Consider the following 9,925-nt stretch of genomic DNA (forward strand, 5'->3'; position numbering starts at 1 on the left):
ATATTATGAAAGCAATGTTGTCCTCTCTCTCATATATGTACAGCTGAAGAACTTTATACTCAAAATTACACTGGATATAGATGACCGCTTGCATGCTGCTTTGGGGGTGTAGAAGAAGACAACACAGAGAAGACACAACAGGGCAGATTTCTTTTAGGCATCTAATAGCTAAAGAATAATGTTTTGCCCCAAATAGGAAGCAGACCAGCCACCGCAGTATGAGTTGGCACTTCTGAGTCGGAGGTGCCAAGACTGAACTTGTAGGGGTACACACACGGCTGCCCCACACCCGAGGAGTGGCTCCGAGACCCGTCACCAGCCCTCAGGTGCCCACCCTGCCTTCTGCCTCCTGTCCTGCACCCTGGGGAGGTGGCGGGCAGAGGCTGCCGTAAACCACAGCCCCGTCTCACAAACACTTTACAGCTATTTCATGTGAATTTATTAGACAATGCTAATGTGTAAATGTGTGCTTAAGCAATGGAGACATCCTCAGCCTCTTCTACTGAGAGAGATGATTTATGTCGTGTTCCCATAGGTTGCATAAGGTCCTTTTGTGTTTTTCCCCCTTTGCCTGCCCTGTAAACAATTAGCTTGTGTCAAATAATGTAAGCAATGATGGAGGACTGGAAGAGGTTCAGTGCAGCTGAACATCAAAGGTGTGGATTTGTACAAAAAAACATCTATGGGCAAAGATCTCTGCCTGCAAATTTTCTGCAGACAGGTTTATTACCCCTCTTTCTAAGCCAGACTGAAATGACTATGTAGCCCTGAGCAGGCTGCTGTCACTGAGTTAATTTGCCCCCGAGGAGCACTTGGTGACCTCTCTGGGTTTTATGAAGCACAAAACTAAATGATGAACTTCAGCGGAAAACAGAGGTGATAAGTAACGTGATATTTTAAAGGGCTATTAATAACAAGCCCTGTTGAGTTGCAATGACTGGCATATCTAGGATCTGTCATGAATCACAAATGGGACTGCTACTTTGCAATAAACATCTTTCCCAGCTAAGACAAGACCAGACCTTTGGCCATTTACAACTAAACTGTTTACCTATCTCTGTTCAGGTTTGTTTTACATCAGAAGGAGGGAATGGGTTATTCCCCCTGTTAATGGTCTAGGACCTCACTGCACTAGCAGCTTTTAAACCTTGCACCCACCTGCACACAGACTACTCAGCACTGCACATATTTGATGCATTTGTTAACAGCTAAAACCTGGGTCAGCCGAAACTGAATTAAATGCAACAAGAAGTGCATAAAGCATCCTGGAAATGTGCTTTACTCCCTTTCCTGATTCTGCCTGGTGTAGTTTCATGCTGGGGAGAGCAAGAAGGAAGACAAATGTAATTATTGTGTTCATATGCCAGTTATGCTGGCAGAAGGTTGTAGCTCCACTTTTAAGATAAATCGATGTTCTTTCTCTTGGAAAACCTGCAGTATCACTTGGGTATTCTCTTGTATCACCAGTGAGCAAAGTATTGCCCTACAGTGGGAGTGACCACTGAGTAGCTTCAGATATTTCATGACGTCCAGAGGTTTTTGTTATTGACATCTGAGCTGCTCTTGAATATCCTGACAAGACTCCCTCCTGTGTATGGCGACATCTTAGGGGAACTGTGTAGGCAATCTTAGGGGAACTGAGCGGTCCATCCCACCAAGATAAGGGCACGTGAAATCCCACCAACATAAGGGCATGTGACTCTTGTCATCTGGACACACCTGAGTGTGTTCGTGTGATCTCTTTAAGATGTTTTGCAGCAGGGTTTTTTTTCCATTTTACTGGGGACAGAGCAGGGAGTAAGCATGCATGCAGTTCTGCTGGTGGATCTGAGCACATGTGAACGGAGGCAGCATGACAGCTTGCCAGGGTGACATCTGTACTCAGAAACTAAATGGGACTGTGTATGGGCTCAAGCACTGTCCCATATCCACCCTACTTAATCTTTACCACCCTCCCTAGTACTGTTTTGCCCGATTCCTGTTAGCAGCGTCCTCACAACGCCCAGGCATGTTTGGGGTGGTGACGCTGGACAGGCTGTTTCTGGTAGGCAGAAGGGAGAAGATCACTCTGACTGGGGATGGTGTATACAGATGTAAGCCATGCCATGCCCCATGCCTCCAGCAATAAAAAATGGGCCTGTCTGTTGTATTTATTAGCACAGGTGCAGCACGATATCAATCAGTGTATAGCGTGTATGGCAGCCAGAGGAGCAAAGTAAACAAAGCCAGAGTTCCTCTGTTAGCAGAGGGCATCTGTGCCTCTAACAGAATACCCATATTGCCCTGCAGTGGCAAGTTCGTGAAACAGTGTCAGCTGTGGCACATTTACTGGATATAATCAGTAATCTCTTCAGCTTACAGTAGTGAAGCATTACCATGCCTGCTTTAAAACATGTCAGCCTTCCAAAAGCTGGGGTAAGCATTCTCGTACTCTGACCTTCCTGAGCTTTAGATGTATGCTCACAGGGTTGGGTGAAATGTGAACAAAGCAAAGCCTAAAACACTGCTGAAAAGAAATTACAGATACAAGACAAGTCTAATCCATCCACAAAAACAATGCATACTGATATTGATCATATATATAGCTCTTTGCTGTCAAAAAATAGCCCTGATTCAGAGATCTGAAAGCACCTGCTAATGAAATCGCTCCTGAAGACCGAGAAACTGAGGCAGAGACATCTAACAGGCTAGCTCTTCAGAGATACTAGTTTTCAGGTCTTTGGGAGTTTAGGCTAAAGTGATTTACTAGAGATGCCTCAGATAGACATTTCCATTCAGGTGCCTCCTGAGATGTTTTCCTACAAACCTTCCTGCATGAGTAAACATTTCTGCATTGAATTCCTTCTAGTGAGTCATTCTTTCATCCACACCCTTTAGTAATGATCTTGGTTAGGTGCTTACCTACGCGTATGGACCTTATCACAGCTCTGTTTCCTGTGAGTATAACAAGAGCATAGATGTTTAACGGAGCTTTGAGCACGATGCTGTCTGTCATAATTGTATGCTACCATGGACCTGAGCAGGACATACTACATTCAGAGGAATGTGGTGGAGAATCACTGGAAACATCCAAACAAACAGTGAGCCGTGCTCCCACTGGGGTTCACTGCCTTTGTATTAGGGTGCAGGTACATGAGACAGTGTGAGCCAGTCCAATTTCTTGGTGTGAAGGTCCCACTCCCCTTTCCTACAGCCCATTCTGGCACTTGTTGGTCCTATACTCCATGAATTAAATCAACTCGCTAAGTAGGCAGAGGCTGATCCCAGGAAATATCTGGGTAGATTTATCCTGCAGTAGTCAGTCGTAGGGGTTCAGTGAAGGGACGAGGAAGAACCAGCACAAGGGAAGGGACAGGACCACATGGCTGGGAGCCGCTGGGAGAGGGAAGCTGGAAAGGAGAGGGAAGAAGCAGGATGCCCTCCTTGTAGTGATGGAGAGACCAGTTGTCTTGTAACTTTTGGTAGGGCTTCACCTGAGCTAACGTCAGCCATGTGAAAGCTGAGCATCTAGACTGAGCTAGTTGCCCATGCCTGTTGTCCAGGCCTGTCCAGTCAACAAAGAAGGACAGGTATCTCCGGATATATATCCAGATGTATAGCAGGAGCTATACAGTGGTGGTTAATAACAGATCTGTGCACCCAGAGCTGTTAATAGCAGTTGGAGCACCACGCAGTACACAGCTAATCTGGACAATGTGTTGACACATGGGGACATTTCTGCAAATTAACCAGGGCATAAAGTGCTTAGCACACGATGGGGTTGACTGTGGGTGGCCAGACAACACCCTATCTATCTCGTGTGAATCCTGCTGGGAGAAAGGTGCCCGTCCAAAAATGTTTAAGCAAATTTGGACTGCCAAAAAGTCTGTGATACACCAGTGCTTTGTGTCATGGAATCTCAGCTCTTCAGATCAGCACTGAGGGCTTGATATCTAACAGCTGACTATAGAGGGAGCCTACACACCTTGTTTTTAGGTGGCTCAAGTTATTTCAAACAACATGTGTTTGCACTTGATATTTATTTGCACCATGAGAACGTTATTTTATAACTGAGAGAAACAAAGTGTACTTTATGGTTGGCTCACATACTACTAAGACATTTTTCTTAGATGATAATCATACTATATTTCGCAAAACTCTTTGATTATTTGCGTCTAGATCCAAAAGTCACAGCTTGAACTCATTTCCTCATTGAACACTAATTACCACTTAGTATTGTGCAACCTAGGAATATCTCCCTCGATGACAAAGCTCAGTGCACAGTCCTCACTCCTCAGCTTTTGCCATGGCATAGAGCACGACATGTTGCTGGAGTTTGTTCTCTGACTGTTTAATTTCTGCAGTCATGAGGTGGCATGGCTTTTGCCAAAGGTGGGAGCGCTGCTGAGCCTCTGGTATTTGGGTCCATGAGCTGCCTGAGTGCTGTGTGAAAAGCTGCTTAGGCCAGGGCGAGGGATGCTCGAGCTGTCTGGGGAAAGAGAATTGGCCCTGGGGCAGCTTGGCTTGTGAACCTGTGCCATGGTCCCCAGGGTCCTGCTGCTTTGCTCTGACTTCCCAAGGAGATGACAAGGTCACCCTACAATGCACCTGGGATTTGCATAGCCGCTCTTATCAAAGGGGGCAGTGATAACAGGTTACCAAATGGAGCAAAGGAGCCCAGGCAGCCCTGTAACTACCAGCACAGAGCCTGGAGGGTGTGCTAGGCACTTCAGGAAAAAAACACAGGTTTTGTTAAATGCTGATCAGAGAGTTTTCCTGAACCCACTCACCCATCCAGTTCACAAAACTTCTCCCAGAGCTGCCTGGAGGGGGTGACTACATCCAGCAACAGAGCTGAGGCTGGACCTGGCCAGACCAGCCTTCCCAGCTCTGGGACAGTACAGCACAGGTACAGCACAGGTCATCCGCAGTTATCCTCATGTCTCAACCCAGCCTGCCGTCACAGCCACCGGTGTGACTGGGAAGCACATGGGTCCCAGGGCTTCAGCTTCCTGGTGAGTGGCCATGTATGGCTGGAAAGAACAAGCCCCATCCCCAAGACTTGCAGCCAAAGTCCTAGGTTTGTTATTTCTATTGCGTAGATGAACCGCTCATACCTACTCTAAGGGTAGCAGGTCTCAACATGAGACGAGCAGTGCACACACTACAGGTATTACAAGGCTAGATCCTACACAAGGGACTTGATAAACAAGTCAGGATGGAGTGAACCTGGGGACTCAGGCTGAAGCATAACACGTTTCTGCTGGTGGCGAAGATAGGTTTCGCTGTTACAACGTACTGGGTAACTGCACCCATAGTTACCTGGCCAGGGCTGTGGTGGCATCTATTTCACCATTCTCAGCCTGGGCATAGGCACTTCTGAGGTGGTTTAAACACCTTGACTCCTCTCTTGTGTATAGATGCTCCTTTTGAACTGGCAGCCCTGCAGGAGTCTTGAATGAGGGGGAAGAGGCGAGTTAAGTAGGCTTCAGGAGACGCACAGCTTAAAGGAAGCCTGTGATTTTGAAAGGGAAGAAGAAAAAACATAGGAAAAAGCAAACTGGCAAGTAGCAAGCAGGTTTGCTGTCAGGACAGCCAAAAGACGCTGATGTTTCTACAAAGGCTGAGAACTGGCCCTGTTCAGCAAGACTTTAATACATAGTTAATTGCAAGAATTTAATTTTGCAGTAAGGTCTTGGGGGTGTGATTGCTTAATTAATTCCTAGATTGCACATATTAATCATGTACTTACTGCTGTGCTGAGACAGGGTATCACAGCTGCACAGCGTGATGTGAGGCATAGAGCCACCCCCAGCATCTTACCCCAGCTCAGAGCAGGGGCGAAAGTGGTGGCAGGCACTTTTGGTGGGCCAAAAGGCTGCCCTGCCTGCAGGGATCAGAGCGGGGGATGCCCCCTTCCCACCTCTGCAGGGCTCTGCTCCCAGCGCTGCTGCCCTGGGCAGCCTGGGAGGAGAGGAAAGGTGACAAGGGAGCTGCACATCCCACCACTATTTCCAGCGTCAGGAGGCCCTAGATCCCTGCTTTCTGGAGCTCTGCCCTGGACCGTGCCTTTTTCTACCTCTACACGGTGGGGACAGCACCTACCCAGCGGGGTCCCACTGGGAGGAGAAGAAAGGGGTGCTTCTCTGAGGGATGGGTGGCTGCGTGGAGGGGAGAGTGACCCTCTGTCTTGTCAGACAAGACTGCACTGGGGCAAAGTGTCCTGACCCCTGGAAGATGGAGAGGAGCAGGAGGGCATAGGGAAAGACTGCTCTTGTCCTTCAAGACCAATTGGTGCTCTTCAAAGACCACAAACTCACCTCTCTGCCCTGCTTCAACCTGCAGCAGAACCCCCTGACTACTCCTGCAGCCCCTGTCCTTGGCCTGACCCCTGCTGAAATCCCATTCGATCCTTGAGGCAGCAAAATACCATTACCTGGAGCACTGGGCTGTCTCAAGCCAGCCCTAATAGAATAAAAAGTGGTATAACACTGTGGGACGTGGTTTTCTGAATTTCTGACAGCCTGCTCCTTGTGTATCACCATGCAGCTGTAAGGATTGCTGGTGTGAATGCAGTCTAATGAGAGACAGGCAATTACAGAATCCCCCACCTACACCATGCCAGAAGACTTCAGCTTCAGTGTCATTATGCAGATTATTCTTGGATTTTCTATAAGGTCCTCAGTTAAAGCACCATTTTAGCACTTCTGTGAAATGAGTATATCCACCCATCTCTTCTGGCCTGGTTATAAATTGCTTTTCACATGACAGAAGGCCAGGAATCAGACACACAGCACTTATTAAAAAGCACAGGGAAGCAGTTAAAACTGACCTAGAAAAATGGTAATTGGGGATCAATCAGTGCAACAGATTTAGTGAAAGACTTTTTGCCTCTGAGTTTGAGTATATTTTTTCCTGATGCAAAAGGAGTTCAAATCTATTCTGCAAGCTGGAATCTTTGGGGAGTTAAGTATCATATGCACACAGCTGTGATGCAGTTTGTCAGTGTTATTAGCCCTGATATTTATGCTTCTAAAAGGGCTTTTTGCTCAGCGGGGGATAAAGCTATTGCTTCTGTTCAATTTGCTTGTAAAACCAGCCCTTTTGTAGCTGAGAAATGGCACATTTGTCTGTGAGCTTCCGTGTTCAGGTCTGCTGCTTCTGACACCGTACAGGTGCAACCGAGCTGCTGCCCCAGTAAAGGAGGAGGTATCCGACACTACTTGTTGTGGTAGGTGCTCTTACGTTTCCCCTTCTGGAGAAGCTGAGAGCTCCCGCTCTTAAGTTTTATTTCCATATCTTAGCTTGTGTTGTAAATTTTTGGGTTTTGATATCTTGTAATTTGGTTTTATGAACATTTGGGCATCTGTCTACACTTCTGAGAGATAATGAAACATACCGATGGCACAAATCCAGTTGCAGCTACAAATGAGATAATGCAAACACAATCTCCCAGGGCCTGCAAGGATAAAGAAAGCTGCCAAGGAGCAATGGCAAGAAGGCATCAGTAGCTTAAGTCCAAAGGGAACATACAGACCCAACATTCATGGGCAAGCAGATGGTCTTTGGTAGAGAATTGGGGCTGAACGCTACAGACCCATCATGAATGCAGGCAGCCCTGCCTCACTTTATCCCCAGGACTGCTGAAATTTCAGTGGGACTAACTAAACTGAAAGAGACTGGTCACAGAAGTAAGGGGAGTCAGATTCAAGGGCGAGGAAACTAGCTAGCCGGAGAGGTTAAAGCCAAACATATACCATGTGGAATAGGACTTAGGAAATAGAGATCAATGTTTTCTGGTTAAGCCTTTCCCCGCAGTGGCTAATTGTCCTGCTGTGCTGCGCAGCAGGCTTCGGTGCTCCCCTCCCCACTGCAGTAGGTGCCTTGATAACTGCCTCCAGTGTAAGAAATGAAGCAGTGGGTGGGTATCGGCGGTGGAAGAAGCAATGAGACAGTGATGGTCACCATTAGATATCCTGTCTGGGGCAGTGGTAGGTGAGAAGAAGTTGCCCACATGCTTCAGTGAGATCATGCTGTTACCCTTGAGCGTCCGTAGGGTTGGTCGCCTCTTGAACTAGCAGCTTTTGACGTGAAATAGCCTTGGGAAAGCCTAGCCACTTTACAGCTAAGGGAGTGGCTGGAACAAGATCATTGGACTTGTCACTTTGTACAGATGAACCATAAATCCAGCGCAGGGACACTCTCAGGCTGGAGCGGGTTCACTCTCGAGTTGGGAGGAATTGGCTAAGTGAAGGCAGGGGAGCTCCCTGCAGAAGAGCCCTTCTCGGTGGACTGAAACTAAGACATTGAGTCAAGCATGTTAATTAAGTGACTGTCGAAGCTCAGCCTCTAAGTCAAATAAAGATAAAAACAAGGACAAAGTGCAGGAAGCATTCACAGAAGGAGCCACAAATTCAAGTACGGGAACAGCAGCGTGTCCCTGTGTGTGTGTATGTGGGGGCGGTGTGTGTGCAGGGAGGGTCTTGTGTTACTCAGCAGGCGATGGACAAACAGCCGCCCCGCAACCTGCGTGGCCAGCCGTGCAAACAGCGGTGGTCCCACTCTGGTTTCCTGAGACTGAGGCGGCAGAGCCGGCAGCACGGGCAGTTTTACAGTGCACAGGCTGTTCTCCAGGGAGGTATTTCGGACTGAGTGACCTTGTAAAATGTATGCCCTGACTCTCCTATGGAGCAAGCTGTCCATTCAGTACAAGAGGTTCCCAATAACTTTTGAGTTATTGGGCTGCTCCCATAAATACATGAGTATGTGGACTATGAGTGTACCAGGAAATTGTGAGCCTAAATCATCATTAAGTATATCTCCATTAGTCCCTAAGAGTGGAAGTGGGTGAGCAGGGTGGTTAGTCATACCTGTGGGGAGCATTCAGGTGAGTGACTATTCTTAGTCATATGTGCGATAAAGTATGTGCTGTTACATACATTTTGGGGCCAGGCTGTAGCTACATCACAGCAACGTTAATATTTAACTGCATCTGCCCCTCGGTTACAGCAGAAGATGTGGAGATCTTAGCTGTTCCACCTGATTTCAGGGTACGTCTCCGCTGCGACCTGCAGCAGGATTGTCCCATTCCAGTAACACCAGTGCTGTTCCCAGGTCACACAGCACACAAAGCTGACCTGAATCACCTGCAGGCAAACACATGTTTCTGTTGAATTAGTGCACATGACATAGGGTCTCTGCCAACTTTATGCTTTTACATCGGTTTCAAGGCCAGCCGCAGGATGGCAGGTGATACCCAAGACAGCCGACAGTGAGGGACCTCATCCAGCACAGATGCTGACAGAAGGTCTCTTCAATACTTTCTGGACAAACCATAATCAGCTGAGAAAGTTTATGCCAGCTCAGTGTTTTGCATCATTTTTAACCCAGCAGTAGGAACCTTACAGCCACACTGACCGGAGCCTCCGTGCTTGCCATTGCTCCTGGTACTGCATGGACACTTCTGTGCATCAGGCACGTCTGGTGTCTGGGATATGTGTGGCTTCACTTCTGGAGAAACATTGTTTTCTTGAACTCCACAGGCACAAGGAGGATATCAGGTAGGAATACAGCTATTGAGGATGATACCAAGCAGGAGAGAGCATCTGCTTCAATGAGTTTGGGCAGGGTAGGTCCAGCTGGGTATGTAGACTTCAGCAGAGGCTCCTTTCCAGGCTGGTCCTGGAGCGGATGTACTCTGCGGTGGTTCACACACAGGTGCTCTGCCGGGCTGATCCGTCCTGCCAACAGACCGCAAAGCCATGCCCAATGCAAAACAAATCTGACAGTTACCAAGCAGGGAAAAAGTACACTGCAGACTCCCAAACTCTGATCTCATCAAGAACATCCTGTAACACTTGTGTGTGCTCTTAGATAATTACAGGTGGCAACAGTTAAGAGAAAAGCTTTTAAGTAAGTCAGATGATAGCATGCAAGAGCTTTGTTT

The sequence above is a fragment of the Aptenodytes patagonicus genome, chromosome 3 (genome assembly GCF_965638725.1).
Source record: "Aptenodytes patagonicus chromosome 3, bAptPat1.pri.cur, whole genome shotgun sequence".
NCBI classification, from domain to species: domain Eukaryota; kingdom Metazoa; phylum Chordata; class Aves; order Sphenisciformes; family Spheniscidae; genus Aptenodytes; species Aptenodytes patagonicus.